The sequence below is a fragment of the Aythya ferina genome (assembly GCF_964211825.1).
Source record: "Aythya ferina genome assembly, chromosome: Z".
Classification (NCBI taxonomy): domain Eukaryota; kingdom Metazoa; phylum Chordata; class Aves; order Anseriformes; family Anatidae; genus Aythya; species Aythya ferina.
The window spans coordinates 15158327-15185895 of NC_140299.1; the positions used below are offsets into that span (position 1 = coordinate 15158327).

At 43.3% G+C, this 27569-nt stretch overlaps 1 protein-coding gene across 5 annotated transcripts in view; it reads left to right on the top strand.

The window, feature by feature from the left end:
* Positions 1 to 484: 484 nt before the first annotated feature.
* GHR (growth hormone receptor) overlaps positions 485 to 27569 on the top strand; it is a 137866-nt gene continuing 110781 nt past the window's right edge. Inside the window, exon 1 of one of the 5 annotated variants that reach the window (XM_084505394.1) lies at positions 485 to 504. The gene's annotated coding sequence lies outside the window, so the exon portion shown is untranslated. Of the gene's footprint in view, positions 505 to 541; positions 793 to 6400; positions 6697 to 18430; positions 18450 to 19331; positions 19351 to 27569 lie in introns of those variants that run through there. The other 4 variants (XM_084505392.1, XM_084505395.1, XM_084505396.1 and 1 more) reach the window with 4 other exon arrangements.

Sequence of the window (27569 nt, forward strand, 5' to 3'; positions counted from 1 at the left end):
TCAGAGGTTGGACTCGATGATCTCGAGGTCTCTTCCAACCTAGAAACTCTGTGATTCTGTGATTCCTCAGCCCAAACCCGGGAGACGGCCGGGTTCAGACCGCGGGGCAGCCTGAGGTGGCTGTGGGCAGTGCTGGTGGCGGCGGTGGCAGCGGTGAGGGTCCCCGTCCACCCTCCCGCCGTGCCCTCCGCCAGGACGCGCTGCAGTGCGCCGCCTCCTCCCCTAGACGGAGCCGCACGGCCCCGCTCCTCGCCTGGCCTGGCCTCGCCTCACCGCCCCGGCGGCCATCGCCGCTGCCGGGGCCCCGCCGCCGGCCCCTCCCCGCGGCCATGCCCCCCCCTCCCGCCGCCGGCCCCGCTCCCTCGCCCCGTCCCCCCCGCTGCTGACGGCGGGCTGCCGCGGCCATGGCAGGGGGAGGGCGACGAGGAGCAGGAGGAGGAGGAGGAGGAGGAGGAGGAGGAGGAAGAAGCCGCTGAGTGCAGGCGGAGGGGGGGGTGCAGCAAAGTGAGTCCTGGCCCGGCGGCGGTGAGGGGCGGCCCCGCTCTGCCCGCCCGCCCTCCGGGGAGGTGGAGGGGGGAAGGACGAGGGCGGCGGCGCTCGGCGCGGCGGCTCCGCTCCCTGCCCGCGAGTCGGCACCGGCCCGGCCGAGGCAGCGCCGTGCCCGCCGGCGCCGCCGTGCCCCGGTGGGGCCGATGGCGCCCGAGGCGGGGCGGGCGGCGGCCGAGGCGGCGGAGGCGGCGGCGGCAGCGGCAGCGGCAGCGGGGCGAGCCGGGGGAAGTTTGTGAGCGGCCGGTGAGTAGCGAGCGGGCAGGGGGCTGCCCCGGGGGGGGGCTGCTCCCCGCGGGGAGCGGGCAGCGCCAATTTGCCTCCCCTCCACCCCCCAAAAAAAAAAGAAAAAAAAAAAAAGAAAAAGCCCGGCAGCGACCCAAACCCAACTTTTTTCCGCCCGGTTATGCGTGTCGGTGTGTGTGGTCCTCGGGGAGAGAACCGGGGGGGATGTTGATAAAAGCAGGCGTAAACACGCGGTGCAGAAAGGTGCTGGAGGGGGGGGCAGTAGGAGATGTTTTATGCTTTCGGATGCAGCAGGAGCGAGGGTGAAGCAGCTAAAAAAGAACTGCCGCCCGAACCGCATCCCGGGCTGTAAATCCCGTGCACCTCTCAGCGAGCGTTTGGGCAGGAAAAACTGAAATCGCCCCCCCCGGAGGAGCAGGTAATGCAGAATCACCCCTGAAACGAGGGCTCCCGGGGGCAGCACAGGCTGGGCTGCTCGCACCGGTGCTGAAAGTGCCGGGCAGGGAGCGGTGCGAAGGGGTTTGGGTGAGTTTAATGCCGTGCGCGTTTGGGGGCTGCTGTTTGCCACGCCGAGGTTGCAGAGGGCTGCCAGTGAGATGTTTTGTGGTTCCCAGCGATAAAAACGAGTGTTACTGAAAAGTTTTTCGGGCAGCTCGAAGTGTTCAAGCAGGAATGCAGCGCCTTGCATCGCCGCTGCATCGCAGCCGGGCAGCGCCGGAGTTGCTGCTCGCTTGTTAATTCAGGACGTGAGCGTGTTTTAATAATTACGAGGGATTTACAGACGAGATGGTTTGCATGGCTTCTCCCAGGAGTCATCTTGAAAATTGCCCGTGAGTGGTACTTTAATTACATTCACGAAGACAACTGCTGAAACTTACTCTAACGCACGCAGAAGTCCCGGATACCTCACGGCTGGATATTCTGGAGCCAAATTCTCGCCGTACGGTCGGTCCCGCTTTGTTTCCGTGCCTGCGATCCGTCACACTGTCTCCCGGTGCCAGTACGCTCACGCTGCACCGAGCAGCACCGTGCAGCCCTATAAACCCGGGGGCCCCGCAGCCACCATTGCCTGCAGCACCCTGCACCCAGCACTGGGTGCACGGAGCTGGGCTCTGCCCGTCCTTGCTGGCCGAACGGGAGTGTGGCACTGCGGGTGAACTCCCGCGCCCGATCCCAGCAGGGAAGGCTGAAAGAAATCTTTGCTGGAAATTCACTTATTTCTGGGTTGGTACCTCTGTGTTCCATGGTCTGTATCGGTCCCTTTAGCCCCTATCACTTACGGGGCTTTTTTTCCCTTGACTGTACGTGTGTTTCTGTTCTTGTATATACATTAAAGATAGGCCTTACTTCGCTAAAAGAAAGATGCCTTTTGCTTCAGAAATCGTGTGTTTTGTTTTGTTTTGTTTTTTAATCAAACTGAGCATTGACTTTGCACTGCTAAAGGGAACATCGAGATGAATAAATGTAATATTTTGTATCTTATTTGAAATACTAGACTCTCATGGACAAAATAGAGGCTGGGAATACTTGTCACTAAGCACAATAATAAAATAAAAACTATATAAAATAAAATAATTAAAAAAAAATAGTTTATCAAACACAATAGCACCTGCACTCAAGCCAGGTGAAGCAACTTCCATCTTAAGATAGGTGTCAGAACAATTTCAAAGCTTTGCAAATAAATAAAAATATTAGTAACAAAAAGAGGGGATAAAGTGGTTGGGGAAAGGCAAGGCAAGGATAACAGCAGCGCAGTAACAAGTCCACACAGGAGTCCCTGAACAACGGTTTTGCTAAAGAGTCAGGTTCCTCTTAACTAAAAGGATCTTGCTGATTTTTTCATCACCTATTGATTTAATGGAAGGATGAATCTTTGGCCCAGCAGAGTTGGGGTGGTAATTGCAGGAAGAGGGCAGCGTGAGGAAAGCAGGCAGAGAGCAGGCACCACAATAGTGGTGAAGGCAAAAGGCTGACGCAACGAGATACCAGCTTGGCAGGAAAAGATTTATGTCAGGGCTTGAAGGAACACTTTGTGCTCCAATTGTAATCACAAGGGAAATCTTTCTTTACTGTATACAAATCCCAAGTTAAGTTCTTGATGTGAGGTGGTTGTTTATTTTACACATCATTTCAATTCATGAGAGGTGTAGCAAGCGTCGTTTTACCAGAGCTGGTTCTCAGTGTAGGAGATGTGCATTTTACTAGTAAATTATAAAGGCTGTTTCCAGACAGAGGCAGATGTTTTCCATATCATATATGCTGCAGATTATGAAATCAAAATACATCTAAGCATGATATTTTATTGAATGTCTATTTAGAAAGCAGGTTTTTGTTGGAAAAGGTAGTCATCACCGGAAACTTTGGGCTTTTCTTAACAAGCTAACACAGACTTCAGAAACACTCTGCAGTAGCAGGGTGTTTTGCAGTTGGGGTGGACTTGGTGTTTTACCTGAACAAGGTAATGTTGCTCACTGCAGTGTGCTCTGCAGCACAGCCTTCTGTCCTGCTGCATGGAAGAAGTAGTGGTGATGTTTTGTGGAAGGGAACCGCAGTGTGTGAACGTGGTGATAAGGGCGAAGGAGAGGGAACGGGACTGTATGGAAAGCTCTGGAGATGTGGTGGAGACAACAAACTCTGCGTGGGGAGTGTGGATGGGAAGAGATGGAGCTCCGGTAAATTTTGGAGAAAATCTAAACCTCTCTGCATTGAGAGAATAAGCACAGTGCTCGTTGCTCTGGTGTGGAGGGAGTTATGCTCTCCTGTCTCACCTCCTCTGTAGTCATTTGGAGAAATGCACCGTGTTAGGGTATGATAGTGCTGGACCTGCTAAGCCTGTGGATCAAGCACTGAGCACTGTGTAGAGTACACAGTGTGAGAAGTCAAACTTAGAGTGTGTGAAGATGCTTCACCAGCTTTACACTCATTAAGGAGAAAGATTTCTGTCTGTGATTGCTTAATAAGCTTATGCTTTTAATCCCAGAACAAAGATGATATATAAATATGAATAATCAATTCCTTTTGGATACCATTTAAACATTGGATAATAACAGGGAGATAATTAACATTTAGAAGTCGAAAAGCTGTTTGAATACTAAAAGTCCATTGCAGTCTTCAAACTCAGTTTGTAAGTAGTCAGTCCAAACATAAAGTAATATTTCAGATGCTCCACAGGGTAATTTTGTGCAATACAGGTTTGTCAGCAGCTAACACATAACTCTGTGGGTTAGTTGGAAAGAGCTGGTTTATTAATAACAGCTCGGTCTCCTCGCCATCATGTTGCCTCATTCAAGTGTTTAAATTGAGCTTGAAGTTTGCCTCCTTCAGGAGAAAATGAGATTGGTAAAACATGGCCCTTCAGTAGGAGAAAAAACATATTCTGACCTGTTGTCAGGAGTTGATCAAGCACAGCACTAAGGGTTGATTTGCTTGTACCCAGGTTTTTCTGGCTTTGCAGCCCTGTGCAGCCTGATGCATGCACTCAGTACCGCAGCTTTTACAGTGGCAACAGCAGTTCAGGTGTGATGAGCCTACAATTTGGGGAGGACAGAAGTACTTTTACCTGTTTTTTCCCAGGTAGAAACGTTGAACAGCTGTTTCCAGTCTTGGAAATCCACTGCATCTGTGAAATAATGTTTTTGTTTAGATCCACGTGGGCTGGCTCTATATGTCCGTATGTCTTCAGGATGGATGCATTGTTGGCAAGCTGTAAATAGAAATCGTAGGTGCATTGATCACTTCTGTGAACAGATGCCTAGGTACTCCAGGGTGCAACAGTTTTGTGTTTTGTTCTGTGCATAGCTCATCTCTACAACCTTATTGATACACCTGAACAACTCCTTTTGTGTCTATTGGAGTGTGGGGAGTGGATGGAGATGGTCTGACTGTAGAGTTTGTGGGCTGTAAGAAACACAGGGAAAGAACCAACGCGTTTTGTTTGAGCTGTCTCAATTATATGAGTGTGCTTGTCAGTTTTTGCTTCACTTCACAAACTGCGTGCCTAATTGGAATTCCTAGCTGTTCCCTAATGTTCAGGTAGCAGCCAGATTTCTGCTATATTTCATAGTTGTTTTTTTGTTTCCTGCCTTTTTCATTCACATATAGGAGTTTGTCAGTGTTACCTTGAGAAGGAATTGGTGCAGTGGGCTTTCCTTTACTGCGTGACTGCAAATATTGTTTGAATTTGGTACTGAATGCATATTAAATTGTGTTTGCTCTCGAACAATGCTATGAACCTCCTTTATCACTTGTAATTATTTTGAGTGATGTCTAGTATATTGTGTTCATCCAGAAGAGCTCAAACTGTTTGGTGTTTTGACTGTTCAAGAGATTGCTTGTCACTTCACGTAACGCTGCAAAAAGGGAATGAAGGAGTGTAAAAATCTGAGATTCCTTCTAGATTATGGTTCTTGTCCCTCGCTTTGGACAAGTTGAAGGTGCCTGAATGTGATGACATGTGGGGCCAAGCTTCATCTGTTTTGCCTGTAGGATGGAAGGTCTGGCATAGTGATTGAGAGGAGGAGAGCAATTAGAAGTGATGAGCTGGCGTATCTTTGCACATGATTACTGAGAGTAGTCGTAGGAAGAAGATATCAATATCTTAGTTAGAGCAAAACGTACGTCTGGGGAATGCTAGGGAACTTGTACTTACCAAAAAATAAAATAAAATCAAGAAAACTACGGCTTTTGAACTCACTTGATGATCTTGAGGCCTCTTCCAACCTAGAAATTCTGTGATTCTGTGATTCTGTGACTGCGACAGTGTGAACTCAAGCACAGAGCAGCTCTAAGGGCTAAGCCAAATGTTAAGTAAACAGCACAGAGCACAGCATGGTCAGGACTGCGAGGCTCTGCACGCCCATCTGCACCTCCGGGCAGATCAAGCCTTGTCAGCTGTGCTTTCGCTGAGGTTTCAGCCTTCCTGGTTGATTTTCTGTGTTAGTAGGGCACTTTGTAGCTCCATGCTTGCTTCAGTGAGTGGAGCCACTATAAGGAACGATTCGCAGCACGCTTTGGGAAATCCTGCCTTTTATTCCCAAATTCCTGTGCAGAGCTTCTTGGCTCATCAACACCTGTAACCAAACCACAGGCAGCCAAAACTTCTCAGGCTTTTCTTGCGCTTGTTCCAGACGGTGCTAATCTGCTCGTCCAGCACGCGTCAGCGAACTCTTCGCACCCGCGGCTGCAACGCTCCTGCAGCAGGATGGGAGAGGGATTGTGAGAGGCGGCATCCTGCGCTTGTGTCCGTGTCCGGCCTCTGGAGAGCGGCCGTGAGTCTCAGGGCTCGTTCGAGCTGGGTGGTGGTGGCACTGCTCAGCAGGCGCCTGTTACGTGATACGGTCCCTGCCAGCTCTCTGTAAGCAGGCCAGCTCTGCGGGTGCAGGACAGCTTGTACTGCGCGGGGGAACCGTAGCCTGGGACAGGGAGAAATGTCCCCACAGCCTGCCGGAGAGGAGGGCTATTTTTGTGGGCACATGTGATGAGCTCCGGTATCTTCCAGCACCAAGGTGCGTTCAGCGCGGGTGGCCATATCAGTTCAGAAGCCATTTCAGAAAAAGCACTCGCTTCCCTAGAAGCAGCCTGCACCTCCCTACTGCTGGTTTCTAGTGAAGTATTTTGCTTGAATAGCTACTTTACTTGACATAATAGGTAGCTTTAAGAGAATGGATTTCTTTGATTGCGCAGGGTTCAGGCGCGCTTTTTTCAGTGACATGTAATTTCTCCACCACGAAGCGTGCACAAGTGTGCTAACTGCAGAGGATACTGCCCGATCGCTCTTAAGGCTTCGGCTGACCACAGGCACAGCAGCTGGTGGCATCAAGGGAAGTGGCATTTACCTGCTTGAGTCCAAGTGGTGCGAGCAACCTGCCTAACTTGCATCGGAGCAACAGGGACTGCAGCATTTGCGTGAGGAATCTTTATACACCATTGATTTTTTCAGGCTTGTTGTGTGTATCTGTAGATCACATCTGTCATGTGTGGACGTGCAAGGGAAATAAGCCATACATTGTGCACTCATGTTTTTGATACAGCTTGTGACATAGGTGAATGCATATAATGCCAGGATGGGAAAAGCGATGCTGTTTACTGTTGTGCCTGTGCATTTGTTTTAGCCTATTCTATATATTTTTTTCACAATTATAAATAAGCTAATGTTTTACTAGAGTAACAAAATAGATTGTGAAAATGATTGCAGGACCCATTTCTTCTCTTCTACTACTGTATACCGAGGACTTTCTCTGTAAGAACCCAAGGGAGTTCTTTATGGATCCAGTGAAAATAAAAAGTACATCTATCAGAAAGAAATAAAGTATGATTTAGGAAGAAAGTCTCTCCTCGTGACTTTCATGCTGTGCATTAATTGTTCACTTTAACGTTGAACAACAGAACAAAAACCTTCATACAGAAGCAGTTGTACTGTTTTGTATGCTGAGGTATGAATTTCAGATGTAATTCAGTTTTCGAAGAATTCTGTGCTATTGCTTGAATGTTATTTCAGGCCTAAGGTAGCTGTGTGCCTCGTTAACAACGGAAGATCGTAGAGCTGAAGAGGGAAGAAGTTTTCCACAACGGATGAGCATGTCCTAAAGGTGTTTCAGTTTGCTAAATCATGCAGAGAAGGAAAGGCAGTTATAGTATGAAGGATCAAAAGCCAGGTGCTGAATATAGATTGTGGATAATTTGTGAAATAAAGGGGAATATGAGTAAGTAGAAAAAACAGGACATGAAAGCCTGGGGTGTTGGTAGATGGTACTGGAAGTACTGAAGTTATATACTCTGAACTCCTGTTGTACTACCTTAAGGTGAAGGCTAAACAGCACAGGACCAATAATTAGAAAGCCATGTTTAAGACTAAATGTAACGATTTGTTTAAGGGTGTTTGAGATGGCTTGAAACACACCAAAAAAAAAAAAAGAAAAGAAAAAACAACAAACAAAACACCCCAAGGTGATTTAAAAACTTGATTGTAACTTGAATGACATCCAGAAGTATATTTTCTTACTGATTCTTATTTTTTCTTACTGAAAAGACTGTGACACTTTCCTGGTAGATCTGTGGTAAGAGTAGAAATGTTTGTTTTGCCAGAGGCTTGCACTGTTGTGCTTTCCAAATGGAAAGCATATTGGTTGCAGTGTTGTGCAGGAGCCTGTCAATGCAGCATCTTGTAACCAAACACAGGGAAAGGAACAATGGTATTTATGCATCAAACAACTGATGTCTTTCACCAACTCATTTTATATGTGAGCAGTTGGTACACACAGTTTGTTCATATTGCAGCTTTCATTTCATTTCCTGATACTGAAGCGTGAAGAAACTGAAGATGACAATAAACATGAATGACTGCCACCATTTGTTCTTAAGGCTGAACCAGGTTTCTCTTACCAGTTAGTTATTACTTCACAGATTTTTTAAAACTGAATTTAAAAGGTTCTTGCCAAGGTAACAGATCTGACACAAGGCTATGATGTGGTAATACTGTCCATATGAAGCAGAAGTGTACCCTTACTGGCAAAAAAATCATCATCCCTCCCAGCAATCAGGTCTCAAACACATGAATGGACCAGGTGTCTTGAAAATTAGTCTGAGATGTACATGCATTCCCATTCATGCAGCCTTGGCTGTGGCTTCTGGGTCGACCAGCTGCCTGTTCCTCTTGCTTTTTGCTTGCTCCGTTAGGAGTGGCCAGGCTCCTGGGCCCCTGGAGCCACAGACCAAAGCCTGAGACTGAGAGCTGAATATGCTATGTCACATAAATTGTTAGTTAATTTTGAAACCTTAAACACTTTTAACAGGGGTGTGAACTCTTTTATACCACAGCATATTTAAACATACTTCATATTGTCAATTTTCATGGGCACCATAGGTTCAAAGCCTGTATAGAATCACAGAAAGGTTTGGGTTGGAAGGGACCTTAAAGACTACCTAATTCTGACCCCCTGCCATGGGCAGGGACACCTCCCACCAGACCAGGTTGCCCAAAGCCCCATCCAGCCTGGCCTTGAGCACCTCCAGGGATGGGGCATCCACAGCTTCTCTGGGCAACCTGTTCCAGTGCCTCACCACCTTCACTGTGAAGATTTTCTTCCTAATATCTGATCTAAATCTCCCCTCTTTCAGTTTAAAACCGTTACCCCTTATCCTGTCACTACACTCCCTGACAGAGTCCTTCCGCAGCTTTCCTGTAGGCCCCCTTTAGCTTTTGGAAGGCTGAAATGAGGTCTGCCCAGAGCCGCCTTTTCAGGCTGAACAACCCCAGATCTCTCAGCCTGTCTTCATCAGAGAAGTGCTCCAGCCCTCTGATCATCCTTGTGGCGCTCCTCTGGACCCACCACGTCCTTCTCGTGCTGGGGGCCCCAGCCCAGGACGCAGCACTCCAGGTGGGGCCTCACCAGGGCAGAGCAGAGGGGCACAATCCCCTCCCTCCACCTGCTGCCCACCCCTCTGTTGGTGCAGCCCAGGACACAGTTGGCCTTCTGGGCTGCAGGCACACACTGCTGGCTCGTGTTGAGCTTTTTGTCCACCAGAGCCCCCAAGTCCTTCTCTGCAGGGCTGCTCTCACTGGGTTCTTCTCCCAGTCTGTGCTCATGTCTGGTATTGCCCCGACCCAGGTGCAGCACCTTGCTCTTGGACTTGTTGAACCTCATCAGGTTCACACGGGCCCACTTCTCCAGCTTGTCCAGGTCCCTCTGGATGGCATCCCTTCCTTCTGTTGTATCGACTGCACCACTCAGCTTTGTGTCATCTGCAAACTTGCTGAGCATGAACTCGATCCCACTGTCTATGTCATTGATAAAGACACTAAACAGCACCTGTCCCAGAAGAGACCCCTGAGGGACACCACTTGTTACCAGCCTCCACCTGCACATAGAACCACTGACCTCTGCTCTCTGGGTGTGGCCTTCAAGCCAATTCCTTATCCACTGAATGGTCCACCCAACTGGGTGCAGCCAGTTTTACACAATCATGGAATGCCTTAGGTTGGAAGAGACTTTAAAGACCACCTAGTTGCAACCCCCTGCCATGGGCAGGGACACCTCCCACCAGACCAGGTTGCCCAAAGCCCCATTCAGCCTGGCCTTGTGCATTTCCAGGGATGGGGCATCCACAGCTTCTCTGGGCAACATGTGCAAGTTTCACCCTTGTGTAGTCTACCATGATGGAAGTCATTAGACCTATTGAGTATTCTGTGGAAAAACTACTATGAGTTGGCCAGAGAGGGGAGGAAGTACTGCATTCAAACTTTGCTCTGTCAGTGTCAATATTGACTGTGAGGAAGAGGGCAGATTATTTACAGAGGCTTCCACAGCTGGTTTTTGTGTCATCTTCTGAATGTTATTAAGCAGTCACATTAAATAGTGGACACAGCCAAATATCAGAATGGTGATCCACTGCTTACTGAACACAAAGTCAATGCATGGCTTAGAAAATATGTGGAAGGACTGACAGAAGGTTCTTTTAGAGGACGAGCAAACGATCTCTAGCTCTTGCCACATCATTGTGTTTTGGAAGGGTGGCTCTGGAGGGCAGTGTCAGAATGCTGTGTTTGTGATGTTACTTAATATTCCAGTTGATTGGTATTTTCTGAATGTTTTTGTGCTTTGATTACTCCTGTAACAATACAAATAGGTGCTTTTAAAAAACGTTATTAAAATTCCCAGACAGAAGCAGTGCAGTTGTTCGCAAACTGTGGCTTGTGGAGCACGTCCAGACAATGCACAGAGAAGCCAGTTCTGGGAAAGTGCTGAGCTGTGCACCGCCAAAGGAAAAGGCAGCCGTGGCTTCAATTGCCCATTCAGCAGTCTGCAGGCATAGCTGCCTTGTGTTCCTTCCCTGCTGCTCGCTTGCTGGCTTGCTGAGCAGAAATTGAAATCTGCCTTAGAGTTTGTGGAATTGTATATGAATTCAGCACATGCTTCCCTGTGATGCCTGCAGAGAAGAAGCAGCGCATGATAAAGGCCACACGATAGGGGACCTTAAGAGAGTGGAGCTGCAGAAGGTGGTGGAGGTGTGGCACTGGTGGAGTTGGAAACCAGCTAATGGAGAATAGCAGGAAGCCTGAGCAAGCAACCAGATTCGTTACAGCAGTTATTGGACAAAAGTAATGCATCTTCTGAGGAAAGATGGGTGTTAATCTGCATCTTGTTCTGTTTGTACAGTCTGTAGCACAACTGGCTGGCAATCACTTGTAGGTGCTATAACAACGCAAGCAGTTAATAACTTAAAAAGAGAAATTCAGACATCTGAAAAGCAACAGTAAAATAAAAAAAAGAGCCAAAAGTACATTGAATTTTAACTGTGCTTCCAGGTTAGCATTGATTCTTTAATTTGTATAAGCTTTGTGGGATATGTTAAGGGACAGAGATGCGTACAGTTTAAAGTTCTTCTAGTACTGTAAATCACGGACGGAGTGTGTGTACTGCTGAGTGAACAGCACAAATGTTTTTGGATGTTCTACATTATAAATAGCTGCTTTTTGGCAGCTTTGGCCTTGGGCCTTGACTTTTGACCCCTACTGCTCTTAACTATTCATTCCTTTGTTTTTTTTCTTTGCAGAGTGCTTCAGCTAGTACAGAAAAGGACTAGTGCCACTTACTATGTTGTTTTGTCACTCCCAACAGTAAAAACAAACAGATTACTCATGTTCTCTCCACTTTTTCTTAAGACCTGTGTGCCTCTGGTGGGTGAGGGATGATGGTTTCAAAACTGTGTTGGTAACTCCTTTCTGAAGAGCAAAGCAGGGCCTAACTGGTAGGGAACTCTCTGCTGATAGCATTACAAACTTAGGTTATGTTTTACATGGCATTAGTATTTTGTGCCATTGTTTGTCTCATAGGTCTATCCATGGACATCAAAGGTTGGCTGCTTTTCTAGCCCTTGCTACCAGCAATTCACTGGGTAGAAAAGTCACTTCATTTTGCTAAGTTTAAGAAAATGTTGAAAAAGTAAATAAATGCCATGTGAGCCATTGGAAATAATTATCTTGGGACCAGGAAGACCCACAACAAATGTTCTTTCATCTTCAGTTCTTAGTACAGTCTGGCATTGAGAGGTTGTGAAGGAAATTCAAAATAAGTTTTGCCAAGATTACTCAGTGAAATTGCTTGTTGCCAGATGCTGATGCTGATTGAGAGGGAACAGCAGCCACCACTGGGGGAATTTGTTTTCTAAAATTACTCAAAGTCGATACCAATCCAGTTGTTCTAGGAGTTTATTAATAGTTTGCAGACTACCCGACAGTTTGAATGACAAGCAAGCAGGTAGTGGAGATGCTTATGAGCAAAGTGTTTCTCATCTATCCTGATAGCTGTGGGAATTCCTGCAGCACCCTTAATTGGGAAATTTAATGTGGCTTTGAGAAAGAAGTTGTAGAATAGGCTGTAGGACTGGAGTGAAAGATTCGGTCTGTATTTCCCAAGCAGTAGCTCCTGGAAGCAGTATGCTTCTTGTGGCTAGGAACACAGCCATATTCCTGGCCGTGCCTGCATAGCAGGCTCAGCAGCAAGCTCAGAAAGACCTCAGCCAGACGTGAACGTTCAGAGGATGCTTCGAGTGCTGTGCTCGTGGCACTGATTTCCAAACTGTGGCAGAACCACTACAGGAATCCTGTTGGGTTTTGATTTTCTTCTTTGCTTCTTTGGAAGAGGGGAATACTTGATGAGTGTTTTCAGCGTTGTTTTGAATGCATTGTGCTCTCTGTGCAGGGTTGGATTAGTATTAAGCCAGGTTCTGCTTGTGTTTTAAGGATAATGTACCCAACCCAAGATTCCAGGGATCTAAAAACAGGCTATTCCTTTTGTTCAAGCCATTATCTGGCAGTTGCGTGAGATGAAAGCTTTACATGAATTAAAGATGTGTGGCAGAGTATGAAGACAAGCCATTAAAGTTATCTCGCTGCTGATCAGACCCCTTTAAGCAGTTTCTTAATAAAGAAGTGACAATCCAGCACTATATGGAGTAAATGTATTTAATTGTTTCAATGGTAGGTGCAGCTAGGAGGAATCTAGCATCCTGTCTGAAGTCTGGTTTGTTGATTATTGTATGACCCAGTTGGCAGCAAGCCTGCCTTGTGAGGCACAGGACAATAATATCCTTCACAGCTACTTTGCTAAGTAATTGGAATACACTGCCAGTATTATTTGGGACAGATATGTATTGGATAAGCCATTGCTGCCAAGTTGCATGATAAAAAGAATTCTTTTTTCCATCATAAAACTTTCCTGCACTGTTCATCAGCAAGCCGAGATTGAGGAACCCTGCTTCTGGTAGGATTTCAGGGAGAGTTTCTAGTCAAAGGTGAAGATAAGCTTGTCCTTTTGCTCACTAACAAATCTGCTTGCTCCATGCTGTACTAGAGCTCTTAAGCATTTGCTCAAAATCCTGCATTGTTGTCTGAAAATTCAGATTATGATGTCAAGTTTAATCAAACAGTGATTTTTATAAACTCAGAAAAAGTTAACCAAACGATGCCAGTAGATACATGATTATATAGATAATTTCTAACTGCAGTCTCTGCCAGGTGATGAACTATCTGCATGAAACGATCACTTCTTCACCATACTCAGAAAGGCTAAAATTATCCTTTTGGGAAAGACGGGAATCTGGTAGACTCCAAGTGCAAACCAGTCTTTTTCTGGAGGATTACCCATAGGCTCTTAGAGATGCTGGTTCTCCCGTTGCAAAATTAATATAAGCTCCTGGTAAGGTTGTTTCGATCTTCTTTCTTCTCCTGTTTGAATTTCTCCATCACTTGAATTCTTCCTGAAAAGTAGATTGGCACAGGTTCTCTTATTTTTCAAATTAGTCATGTCAGCTATGCATAAAGGAGCTAGAGCAAAAGCACTGCATATCCGTTGTTAAGTGTTTTATTTTCCGGACTAAAAGCTGAATACTTTCAGTTCACATGTCATTATATGCCTGTCATTCTTAATTACTTTCTGGCATGTTCTTGGGTGTTTTGTAGACAGGAAAATATATTTGACTTTTTTTAAACACACAGCTGAAATGCTTCCATAACTGTAGGCTAAAAAAAAATATTCTGTGAGGCTGAGAACTATAGGGAAAAAATAAATGTGTGGACATACTAACTTCTTAGTGCTTTGTCTCTTATTATCAGTAATCACTTTGCTCTGGAGGATTGAGACTGATAAATTTCATTTTTGGAAATTGGTTATCAAGCACATTTGGTTATTCAGAGCATATAAATGTATGATTTTTCCATGTAGGTATTTTGTATACTGCAGCTTGTGATTTTTTTTGATTTCTATATAGCAGGAAAATGTGATCTTCACATTCCACATTATGTACACACAAATTCATAAGCGTACGTGTATGCAGAAACAGATATACAGTTCTGACTCTTGATACACATTCAGCGAGCTACAGTAACTCTCCTGAAGCTATTGGTAAATAGAAACTCCATCAGTGAAAAACTGACAATTTCCCAGCTGTGCTTGCCTTTGCTTCATCGGATTTTATTCTCTTGACTGTCAATTGGCAACTTGACTGCCCCGATGATTTGCTGGAGTATAAGGAGCCTATTATTTCTCGAAAGAGCTGCAGTTTCTGAATCCAAAGCTCACTCTTCAGAACTGCCACAGTTAAGAGAGATGCAGCTTTGCTGAGCTTGTTCCAATATGCAATCTGCCTAGGATAGTTTCAGAAACGGAATACACCCAAAGACAGTGGATGAAGATTAAACACACGTATTCTGTGTAGGATTAATTTGTTCAAGGGGCTGACATTACTGTGTTATGTAGGCAGCAATGTGTGCTGCTGCCCAGAGTGCCTGAGCTGCTCTGCTGCTTGGGAGCATTTCTCACCTGGGTCAAGCCAAGCCAAGACTCTTCTCCCCCTGGGAAAGGTGGCTGCGCCCTCTCCCACGTAGAATCCTGCTTCCCAGTCTTTGCCAATGTCAGCACAAACCATTGTGCAAATGTCAGGTGGATCAACTTGCATTTTGAATCAACAAACTCATATACCCATATAGGAGGACAACAACAACCGTGACCTTTTTCATCCAGGTCATTGAGCTGATGCAACATCTCCCTCGACTCTTGATAGCAGGAGGGATTGGGCATCTGTGGCGATGGGCTGCCTTGTCACCAGGAGGGGTGTCAGCTCGTTCTGGCAGCAGACCATAGCCATGTTGGTTTTGGTTAGGCATGGGGATGCTTTTTGACAGCCCCACATACCAGGTGCCGCCAATCTTGCTGCAGAGCCAGGGTCAGAGGCAGACTTCTAGTGGTTGGGCTCCATGTGCTGCTCAAAGAGAGATGCTGGGCTTTATTCTCCTATCAGCTACTGCAGGAAACTGCAAGGCGGCCCAAGATCCTGCTTGCAACCATCGAGTGACCCAAAGGGTCATGTATCCACAGCCAGGGGATTTGAGAGCTCTGCAAGCAGGGCATTGCCATCAATAACAAACTTTAATTAAGCAGGGATGGGCAGATGCAGCAACAAATGGGAATGTGGCCTAATAATGCCTGCTGTGTCTGGGTGATGTCATAACTTTGCTATTTTTGTATTTTGGTGTTTCTAATTAAGAAATCAAGATTTTCTATTTAATCCACAATATTGTCACACATCTACGTAATTTTAGCACTGAGGTGGTTTCCATTCCTATGAACCATTACAAAAAAACAGCAGAACTTAACCTAAGAGTGTGAGTTGATACCAGTTTGTTTGTTTTGTTAATTATAAACGGATCTGGTACCACCTGTGATGATAACTTGCCGGAGACAACTTAGCTCACAACAGAACAGAAGGGATACAGTAAGCACCTTTCACATGCTCCGTGCCTCTGAGGATGTTAATCACTCAAAAGAATAGTGCAAAGACTTGGAGGTTAGTACGGTTAACCATTGTGCAGCTTAATTTCTTCTGTGAGGCGAGCAAGTGCATGTTGGACACCTGATTGGACTGGTGTTGGGTAGGTATCCACCAGAATCATACGCTTTCTCAAAATACCAAGTGTCATTAGGCCAAGACTTCAGTTGCTGAAGGGTACTTATATGGTCAAATATTAAACATCTGCTTTAAATACCTCAGTTATTAGCCTTCTCCGAAGACTGTATTGGCTGTGATAAAACCTAAGACCTTAATTCAGCCGAGTTTAGTACTTGAACCTCAGCGGTACACACAGAATTTCCTTAGTGTGCACTGCCTGCTGTGATAAACAGGAGCAAAAACTCTTGCCTCAGGTGACAATAATTTATCACTCATACAGTGTCATAACCATGGCTAGCAGTTCACTAAACTATGACAGAGAAATATAAAGATACCTGCTCTGGAGGACTGGCTGGTTGCATTCGACTGCACTCAGGAACAGCAGGATGATTTACAGTACATAATAAAACAAATGTAATCACATGCTTATTACTTGTGCTTTTAACACATTATTTTTTTGTTGGCACACTCTATGTATGCCTGTTCGAATCTGATGCTCCCTGATATTAATTGAATGTTTATGCCTTGCTAAAATAGCTGAAGGAAATTTTTTTTTCCTGAAATCTCTGGTTTTAAGTCAGTTTTGAATGAAGCCTGATGATATCAGCAAAGGAATTGAACAGTAAAGGAATCTTTGAATATTGAGTTTAGATTGCAAGCAATTAGTATTTTCCGTGCAGCAAATTATATAAGCTTTTCATTATGAGCTTGCCCTTGACTGGATAAGATAAAGCAGTAATTTAAAAAAAAAAAAAAAAGTTTCCAAGAAACCAAGCCAGTTTATAATTTTGAGTTGAAGTAGGCTAACAGTGTCATCTCTTACAAGTAGCTGTGACTATTTAACTCAAATATTTTAAATAAAATGATTAATTCTGAAGCTTCATTTTAATGGAGTCAAATGAAAAAAAATAGTTAAACATAAGTAATTTCAAATAAGTTCAAGTAGTAAGTTTAAATATTTTCAAGTGCATTCAAACAATTTAAAATGGATTTTATTTTGTTTTGCATAAAGGGTTATGGATTGACTAAAAATAAAAATTTCAGTCCTCCTTTAAAAATACCTTCCAGTACAAATGGAGCCAAGTGAATTTTTTTCACTGTGCCAGAATGATCTGTTGTTGAACTGTTTTTTGCTGTTATGCTGTCTTCTGCCAGTTCTCTTTTATAGAGAAGCTAGTGTTTTTATGATGTTTACAAAGGTATTAAGATGCCTTTATGCAGATAAAATTTTACTAAATGAGTATTTACTGATGATGGAGACTGATTATGCAAGATAATAATGATAAGATAATAATGTCAGATGAGGTTTAGGATGTTGGTAATGGTACCACTAATGATTAAGTGGTAGGTACTGAGCGGACACTTTATGTTTCTCTTTCTTCCTCTGCTCCCCCGTGTGTCTTGCTTCTTTCGTAAGCCAGATACCATTCTTTCAGTTTTCTCCATTGGTCAGTTTTTCGTATCTGTATTGCTGTCTTCTGCACGCTCTTTGGTTTGTCAGTGACCTCTGCATGGGGAAGCTGCCCAAACGTGACGTGGTGTTCAGTAGTACCCGGGAGAGGAACAATTAATCTCCTGTCCCGTTAATGCGTTACAGAATTACTCTTGCCTTTGAGACGATGACATCGTGTTGTTGACTCACATTCAGTTTGTGGTTTACTCCAAACTCCTCTTCCATTATAGGGCAATTTAAAAAAAAAAAAAAAAAAAAAAAAACATTTGTTGGTGGTAGCATACTGCAGTCTAACATTTAATCTTATAATAAAACAGTGATAAAAACTGTCTTGCATCATGGAATTCCCCAGATACAATCACTTAAACCCTTGTGATTTGAGAGATCTTACTCTTTTTTTTTTTTTTTTTTTCCTTATGCTCCAAACCAAAGGTGTTTTAGAAGAAGCTTCAGCCTGAAAAATGCTTTACTGAAGTAGACAAAATCCATCTTTATTTCCATGTTAGGGGTGGTCAGAGCAGATTTTGCTGAGGATCTGGACAGCTTCCACCTCCTGCATTAGCATGACATTGGAGTTCTGCCTCTGGCACTGTCCTGTGTCAGAGCAAATGTTCGAAGTCCTGTTTGCTTTGTGGTCAGTAAAGATCCCAACACTGCTTTTTTCATGGATTAAGGTGATAACTGTGGTGGCCAAACTAAGCTTCTGACAGTATAGTTTCCCCTTTGGCCTTAACTGCTACTTATAAAACTTTGCAAATATAACTACTAAACTGGCAGGCAGTTTTCTTCAGCTACATGTTGAGCCTTTCTAAGAGCTTTTGCTCTCCCTGAGGTTTTATTGCAAAATGAAAATGTTCTCTTTGTCTCTGGCATGACTTCAGGTTTGTAAACTTTGTTAACCAAAGAAATATTGAGTTCATATTCCAAAATACTTGGAATCTACTTGTTGACTTTTGGGTACATAGGGCCATTGCTCTCACTCAGCACAGTTTTGCCTTTAAACTTCCGGATGATCCCTGTACACATTTTCTTGTTTATTCCCTTTTCTGTCAGAGAGCTCTTTCCTGGAAAACCCAATGCGAGCACGGTTTCCAAACTGTGCTGAGGGTGATCATTCACTTTTGCTATAAGAGCTCTTGATGGGATGGATTGTGGACGTTTTGCACGTTTGCACTGAGTTTGTATCACTGGAGATGGGCATATTTGGATTACCAGCAAGGATGAGTGAATGGGATATATACCCAAAGAGGAAGATTGGCAGGTAGGAAGTGGGAGCAGGGTTTAGCAAGGAGATTCTGCCTGTAGGGCAAGTGGTGGGGGGTGGTGGCTGGGAGGGGCTGTGTTGGAGAACACTTGCCAGTGGTGATCTACTGACCTTCACCCATTCTCCTTGGCACAGCTTGCCCCCCTGCCCTCCAGCCTGTCTCCTTCCCCAGGACATCACAGCTTCTTTCTTCCTTTAAAGTTGACCTTGACTGCACATGTGCTGAAAGGTGAGCTCCCACTGAACAGCCTGGTTCTTTGTCTTGGCTGGATTCCCAACCCAGGTGCTGGATTATTTCATCTTTTTAATTGTTATTTTCTTGGCTTTGTGGGGACGGGAAGGACAGAAGGCAGTGTCAGATTATAAAGGCTGATTTACGGAGACTTTGAAGGTGGAGCTGCTCTGTCTTGAGGAGTAATGCTTTGTTTGTACAACACGAATCAATTTGCATTCCATTTTCACCATAACAGCTCAGATACAATTAATCCTTACCATGGGCTACTTGGATGAGTACTGTATATTCAATTGAACTTTTTAACCTCCTAAATGAATCACAGAGAGAAAATTAATGCTATTTATATTTAATTATACATTTGCAAACTGGGCATGAGGGGAGAGTGTACACAAAAGTAATGTTAGCCTTTACGTTCAAGCTAATTGAGGGAAGCCTGTTGTCTTTGTGAGGGATGATGAGTATAAGCTTCTGCTACAGTCAGTTGACTGTAAAAATTGGGTTGCTTTTTAAAATGGACACTGTACACTTGCATGTTGTGAAACTCAGTTATGTTAAAAAATGCTTCGTGTGAGTAAAGCCTCCCTTTCCTGATTGGTCCTGTTTATTTCTTGATAGTTCTATCTTCAGAGGGTTCAGGGAGCTGAGAGGAGATGAATGCATCTGGTAAGACTCACTGTGTTTTACGCCCTGTATTCTTCCGTATCTATTTAGCACCTTTCTAGACACTTGATCATACATGTCACTATAAAATGCCTGGAGGCATTTTATATTCAGAGTTGCAGCAAGCCTTTATCTTGCTTATGATGCACGTTTATAGCCTTACTTGTTGCCTCCAGAATTTTGCAAATCCTGAAGGTTGAAGCCCCACAGAGAAAAAAAAGAAAAAAGAAACTGATTTTTTTAAGCACAGTTTTAAGCCAACCCAGTGAATTTTGAATGCCTGTGGTATGCTTGACAAATCAAGTAACTTCTTAAAGCAGTCCCATTCACTGTATTTGGTATATGAATGCCTCACATACTTAAACAAGGAGAGTAGAAACAGAATCTTTCTCTACATCTTTTCAGCCCATCAGCAAAATGATTTACAGATATAGAAATTGTATATTAGAGAGAAAAATGACTCATCAGAAATACCGGTCCTCTTCTCTTTCTCATCTTCGATTATTTTCATCATAAACCGTGGAGTGGTCAATGCCTGTCTGAATAGGACTGAGGATGTGAGATAGGTCTCAGAAGCCAGAATATTTTGCAGTTTTTACCGTCCTTCCTTTGCTCCATTTCGAGTTGCCAGCTTTAAACATGCTAAAGGCTGGCAAAGTTTAATAACTGTGAAGGATGTTTGTCTAGTTTACGCTAATGTTTCATTTACGATACACTGCCTTTATTAAGCAAGAAGGAGGAAAAATGAACAAATAGTATTTTATCTCATTTCTGAAATTGTTAGCATGAATGCGTATATCCCACGCTAGATGATGACAATGAACTCCCTGGAAATATTAGAGCTGCTCTCCATTAAGAAATGTGCAGTGCTGCACCTAATGAAGCAGCACTTAGCTTCGCTAATGTTGCGCTGGAGCAATACAGAGGTTCTTTTAACACGCAAGTGAATTCCCAGAACTCTTGCTTTGTAAATAAAGTCTGTTCCCAGAGAGTCCCAATTGATAATGACAGTTAATGTAATACCTGCTGGCTAGGCCTGGCCTTTGCTAAAAGAGTTCTTTGAAACTTATTTATTGATTGATGCAATCAATTTAGTCCGTGTCTGTCCCCCCTCCCCCAAACAACAAACAACCATTAATTTGGCCTCAGTTTTTCTTTAGTTGATGGGGTGAGTGAGGTTAAAGTCTCAAAGACCTTGCCTACGTTTTTGTTTGTGAAGTACTTGGTGATTTTGACTTTACATGTGATTATAGCCCTGGGAATTACTATTATATGAATATTAAATAAATGTAATTTTCTGTACAGGTTGACCAATGGCTACCCAGAAATAGAGGCATAAAAGATGCCTATCTCTCCATGTCATCAGTTCTTCAAAAACTAATTCTTGGCTATTTACCTGTGCAGAAAATGGAGTTTAGTTACAAGGCTGAGATGTTTCTCTCCATGTGAACAATATGTTAATGCATTAGAGGAAAGCATTCCCCTCTGCGTGCTGAGAGTCACTGATACTTTCCCCTTGCATGCTGCTGTACAGAGATCAAGTACTGAATGTTTGCCCCATGGTGCTGACCTTAGCCAGCTTTCCTGCTGTGTCCAGAAGTGATGGGAGTTGTGCTTTGATTTGCAGGGATCCACAGGGATACCCATAGCATTCCCTTGGAAGTCAGAGGATTGATGTGATTGCTGTTATCAGAGAATGGATAATGCTAAACATAAATCATCTAGTGGTGACATCCATCTCATGTTTTTTTCTGTTTCCTCTCTCTTTGTATACATTTTGGTATATAATTCTGCATACTGAATTACTTAACTGTTGGCAAGTAAAAAGCTTTTAAAGGGAAACATGTTTTTATTCTGTCTTTTTATACGTTTACTTCAAAAATGACACTGTTATGAATTGATACACCTTGTACTGGGCACTCTACGAATGCTCAGTGGAAGATATGATTTGTTATAAATAAGCTGAAAAATTAGAGTCCCTGAAAGGATAAGTGAAAAAAGAATTAAACAATGATTCTTAGTAAAGATTTAGTTAATAGATAATTATTATTCTTTATTGCCTAGTGTTGTTTGCTTTGTGCTTCTGATTGATTTTGAGTCATTTTTAGAATGTATGGCAGTGTCTTCTTTATGCTGTACCAACAGGGGAGATGATATGCTGTGGGAAAACAGAAAAGAATATATATAAAAAATTTAGCAGGAGATTTTAGTTGTGGTGGCAGTGAAATAAAGTGTAAGCAACGGTTTTTGGTGAACTAGGTCATGATATTACTATGCCCCTTTAAACTCTAGTAGTTTGTTCCCTCATTCACTCCATGCATCCCTGCTTTCTTTTGGCTTGACAGTTGTACTCTGAACTTCTGGTTACAAGTTTATCAGGTTGTTGGACAATCTTCCTGTTCTTGATCTTAAAGGAAACAGAGTTAGAGTGGTTCAAGATTTATAGCTCTACATGTGCTTTACTGGTGACTGATCTGCACAGTGGAAAGAGGATGCAATTGTAAATGTTTCAAGGGACATGGAATGCAATAAAGCAATTCAACCTACAGCAGGTCCATAAAAAATTAAGCATTATTGCAGTATGCTATAGAAGCCTTGTCGTGGTGGAGGCCGTCATAAAACATGCAGGACAAATTACACAACCCCCTCTTATTTTGCCATTACTTGGTACAAATAATAACAATTATTAAGCACTTCTTTCCTAGCTGTTGTTACAGACTAGTATTTTAGTCCCAGCTTGTGGGGAGAAATATGATTAATAAAAAGTACCCTACTTTGTAGAAAAATACTTCAGATACAATAGAAAATTATAACATTTTGTACAAATTTGAACATGCCATGGACTTACGGATTTTATAGACTGTTAAAAGGCCTGTGTTTTGTTTTTTTTCCTTCTCAACATTTTCAAGTTCTGCAGATTGTTTATCCCACAACATCCTATTATGGACCTCCACATAGTTTTGATCTTCATAAATAGTTTCCGTTTGAGACTTTATCTCTGCTGAAAAGGGCTCAGTTGCTAGTGTGGTCAACAGTTTTCAAAACTGATATGGAAACTTGCATTTTTCTCAATGTGTCAGGAATGATTTTGTCATTTCCATAGTGCCTTTCAGCAGCACTTCATTAGGATTGCCTCTTGACAGCAACATGGGATTGTCCCAATGTTAAGCAGGGCCAGGCAGTGCTGGCCAGCCATGTGCTCCCCTAGTGCAAACATGCATCCTCTCTGGCCAGGAATATTTCCAACAAGTGCTTTTTCTGAGCACTGAGTTGTTGTAGAGCCAGTCCGTCTTGTGAGATGTACCAGTCCTTTTGCTTCTCCTGTGCCACTGAATACAGAGATCAGTGTGGCTTCAGCAAGCAGTTCGTCAAAACCTTTTCAGGTTTGTGTCATCATGGGTGAAAAGGGACAATCATCATGAGTCCCATTAGTGGGGGAGGGAATATGCGCACAGATGCTATGGCCAGATTGGCCAAGGATTTTGAACAGGAGGAAAGCCTTCACTGGAGATCTAGTGTGAAGAGCAGAAGACAGAATTTTAAATTCAGTTTGTTTTACTGAGCAAATGTTCCGCTACGTTTCTGTGCCAATTTTTTAGGGTTCCTGCTCAATTCCTAATGAAAACGAGTATCAGCAAGAAAGCCTGGGGACATACAGTCAAAACTCGTGCTGTTGGTGATACGCTGGTCCCAGCTGGGACCGGGTATGGTTAGTCCTCTTGACAACACACACAATTTATTACTGCGATTTTTTTTCTCTAAATCTCTTCTGAATCGTCAGTCACCTGTGATTTAATCTGTGGGGAGGGGCGTGGAATGGAGACACATGGGGGTGGTGATGCCGATTTGTACCTGCTGATCTCACCAGATCAACACTGAAGAAACAGGGAGGGGGGCTATAATTAGCAACTGAGTAACTGAAGTACACTTGCCTAATATTGTTGCTAATTCTGCATATGGCTCTCCCTTTACTTAGTTTATTTAACATTGGTTTTCAAAGGCTTGCTCTGAGAACTTTTTCTGTGTGAAACCTGGACCCAGTTGTCCCAGAAAAAAGTTTGAATCCCCTGTTCAAATAGACAGCGTGCTAGAGATAGTGTACTTTTTTTTTTTTCTTTCCTTTTTTTTTTTTTCTCCTCTCACTTCCATTATGTATAATTTGGCTTGTAATTATTTTTTCTAAAACCTGGCCCTGGAGGTTGGCATGGCTAAGAAGTGTTGTGTAAGGTGTCCTGCAATGTCATCTGGATTGCTGCTTGGTGTATCTTGCTCATGTACTTAACATTAAGGTTAGATTAATGAGAGGGCTGTTTAATTAAGAATAAGGAGTTAGCTGCTGTTATTATAGCCAGTGATCATCTGGGCATTTTCAACTAATACCTAATTTTCTCTCTATTTTTGCAATTCTTTTTCTTGGTGAAAGTAAAAAAAAAAAAGTCTTAAAACCAAACAAACAAAAAAAAAGGACAGTGTGCCTTCAATCTCATCTACACTATTCCTGTTGATCAAGTTAAAAATTTGAAGTTTTAAAATCCTGCCCAGATTTATTCTGCAGCAACCTCCAATACCCTGCACAACAAACATATTTTTCTTTAATGAAAGACAGCATAGTTCAGTGTACTTTTAAAATATATTTCCATTTGCAAGGAGATCATAAAGAATGTGATTATGACCCAAGAAGTTCTCTTTTTTGAGTAGAAGTACCTGAGTACCTGCATTTTTTTAAGTCAGTTGTTATACAACAATTTCCTAATCACACAAAACTACTCTTTTTAATGGCTTTCCAATAGAGAGATCACCAAAGATTTTATTTATTCATTTATTTATTTATTTATTTTGGTGCGTATTATACTGTGTAATTGGTTTCTGGCAGTATCAAGCCAGTCAAAAGTATAACGTAACAGTAACATAATTAATCCTTAAATGTTACAATTCAAGTTTAGCAAGATCAGCTTTTATTGAACCTCATACGTAAAAACAGTATGCTGTGAATTGTGTGCTCTCCTTGGTAATGTGCTGTAGTTTTGCCACTCAGTGCAGCAGAATCACAGAATCATTTAGGTTGGATAAGATCTCTAAGATCAAGTCCAACTCTTACCCTGGCACTGACAAGTTTACCACTAAACCATGTCCCTAGGCACCACATCTATATGGCTTCTGAGTACCTCCAGGAATGGTGACTCAAGCACTTCCCTGGGCAGCCTGTCCCAATGCCTCATAACTCTTTCGGTGGAGACATTTTTTCTAATATTCAACCTAAACCTCCCCTCACACAACTTGAGGCCATTTCCCCTTGTCTTACCACTTAGTGCTTGGGAGAAGAGACCAACCCCCAGCTCCCCACACCTTCCTTTCAGGCAGCTGTAGAGACTAATAAGGTCTCCCCTGAGCCTGCTCTTCTCCAGCCTAAACAACCCCAGCTACCTCAGCTGTCCGTCATAAGACTTGTTCTCCAGACCCTTCATCAGCTTTGTTGCCCTTCTCTGGACACGCACCAGGGCCTCAATGTCCTTCTTGTAGTGACGGGCCCAAAACTGAACACAGTACTTGAGGTGCGGCCTCACCAGAGCTGAGTACAGGGGGACAATCACTTCCCTAGTGCTGCTGACCGTACTATTTCTGATCCAAACCAGGGTGCTCTTGGCCTTCTTGGCCTTGTGATCACACTGCTGGCTCATATTGAGCCAACTATTGACCAATACCCTCAGATCCGTTTCCACCGGGCAGCTTTCCAGCCACTCTTCTCCTAGGCTGTAGCATTGCATGGGGTCGTTGTGCCCAAAGTGCAGGACCCGGCACTGAGTCTTATTGAACCTCGTACAGTTGGCCTTGGCCCATCAGTCCAGCCCATCCAGATCCCTCTCTAGAGCCTTCCTACCCTCAAGCAGATCAACACTCGTGCCTAATTTGGTGTCATCTGCAAACTTACTGAGTGTGTACTTGCTCCCCTTGTCTAGATCACTGAGAAAAATACTAAAGAGCACTGTCCTCAGTACTGAGCACAGGGAGACACTACTTGTGACCAACCTCCAACTGGATTTAATTCCATTCACTGCAGCTCTTTGGGCTCAGCCACCCAGCCAGTTTTTTACCAAGGGTAGTGTACACCCCGCCAAGCCTGGAGCAGCCAGTTTATCCAGGAGAATGCTGTGGGAAACACTGTCGAAAGTTTACTAATGTCTAGATAGACAACATCCATAGCCTTTCCCTCATCCACTAAGAGGGTCACCTTTTTTGTAGAAGGGGATCAGGTCAATCAAGCAGGCCCTGCATTTCATAAACCCAATGCAGACTGGGCCTGATCACCTGTTTGTCCTATATGTGCCACACAATGGCACTCAAGATGATCTGCTCCATAAACTTGCCTGGCACTGAGGTCAGACTGACAGACCTGTATTGCCATGAGCCCCCTTTCTTGTAGATGGATGTCACATTTGCTACTGGCCAGTAAACTGGGATAACTGATGGAAAGCAGCTTGGTGAGCACTTCCAACAGCTCCTGCAGTACCCTTGGGTGGATCCCAGTGATGGGTTCAAATTGGAATGTGTAGTGCTTGCATCACTTTCATTTTGGCTTTCAGCACTGTGTCATTGGACAGTATTTACATGTAGAGTTACGTATCATAACTGTACCCAAAAGCTTATATAGGTACATAGGAGCTTCCTTGGAAGATTTGTGGTGGTCCAACTTATATTAATGATTAAGTAGCATCTAAACATTACTGAGATGTGTTTTTTTTTTTTTAAATTAAAAAAAAAAAAAAAAGATATAGTTTAGATATTAGGAAGAAATTCTTTCCTTTGAGGGAAGTGGGGCACTGGAACAGGCTGCCAGAGAAGCTGTGGATACACAAAGCCAGGCTGGATTGGGCTTTGGGCAACCTGATCTGGTGGGAGGTGTCCCTGTCCATGGCAGGGGGATTGGAATTAGATGATCTTTAAGATCCCTTCCAAGCCAAATCATTCTGCAATTTCAGTGTGTGAGCTTTTGTGTCTATAATTGGTTGCTTGCATGTCATATCAGTTACTAGTAGTAGAAGAGATTTGTGTAGCATTTATATGTAGAAACTTTTATGTATGTTGAATTTAACAGGATGCTCCTTAAAACATCATGGCTACATTAAGTGTGAGTTGTATTCAGCAGCCTGAATGTAGAAAGGAAAAATACCTGAAATCAAGTTTTGGAAGCAGACGTATCAAAACTCACTGGAAAATTGGGAAGAAAACTTACTGCGACTTACATTCTTATATGCTGTTTGTAGGCCACTTACTGTGGAATTTGCTACACTCTTGATGTCTTCTGGCACTTGATGCAAGTGCTATCCTTGCACCCAGAGGAAAGAGACAGTGCAGCTACCAAATTTTGATCCTAAATAATTTGGAGGATGGAGCAAAAATAAAGAAATTGTGCAGTTCAGTTCATTCAAGTTCATTCAAGACCAGTAATTATAATTTGGTGATAAATCTCTGGCTTTCACTAAACCAGTTCAAGTTTTGCAAAAGATAAACACAAGATAAGGAAGTCTTGAATGTATTCATGCTAAAGACCCATACTTAAAGAACAATTCTCAGTTTAAATAGAAAGGGCTTTTGTCATTGTTTAGCTCTGTTGAATTGTAAATTAATAGGCAATTTGCTGTAAGCAGCAAACCTTTCTTAAGCTGGCAACTGGCATGTAAATCACTTTCAAAGCAGGTTGGCCGACCTGAAAAGGACTGTCTAAATAAAACAAGCCAATTTACATTAATGTAATCCTGAAATACCAGGATTTTTGAGGGAACAGAATACACCTGAAAATAATTGTGGCTGTTATTAAACCAGAGGATAACCATTTGCACCTCTGTGGAACTAGAGTAGTTCTGGTGCTAGAAATAACTAGCCCAAAAAATGCTCCAAGAATTTTAAGTATTGTTTTAGAAAACCACTCATAGTTCCATGAATGTGAAACCTTTGCCTCCAGAACACTAAAAAGGGTCCTTCCTGGCCATACTTCTGTGGAGTGAGAGGTTTGGTTTTTACTTGTCAGGCTCTTCAGAGACGTACCTAAATTATATAATGCATAACAGTTGTGAGACATTCTCGTTCTCAATATTATATGCTATTATTTTTATTTAAATACTGTCTAAGGAGATTGTGGATCTCCAGTGCTCTCAGTCAGATTTTAAATATTTTTAAATATATTTTTATATTTTTAAATATATAATGGTTATACAAGAATAAGA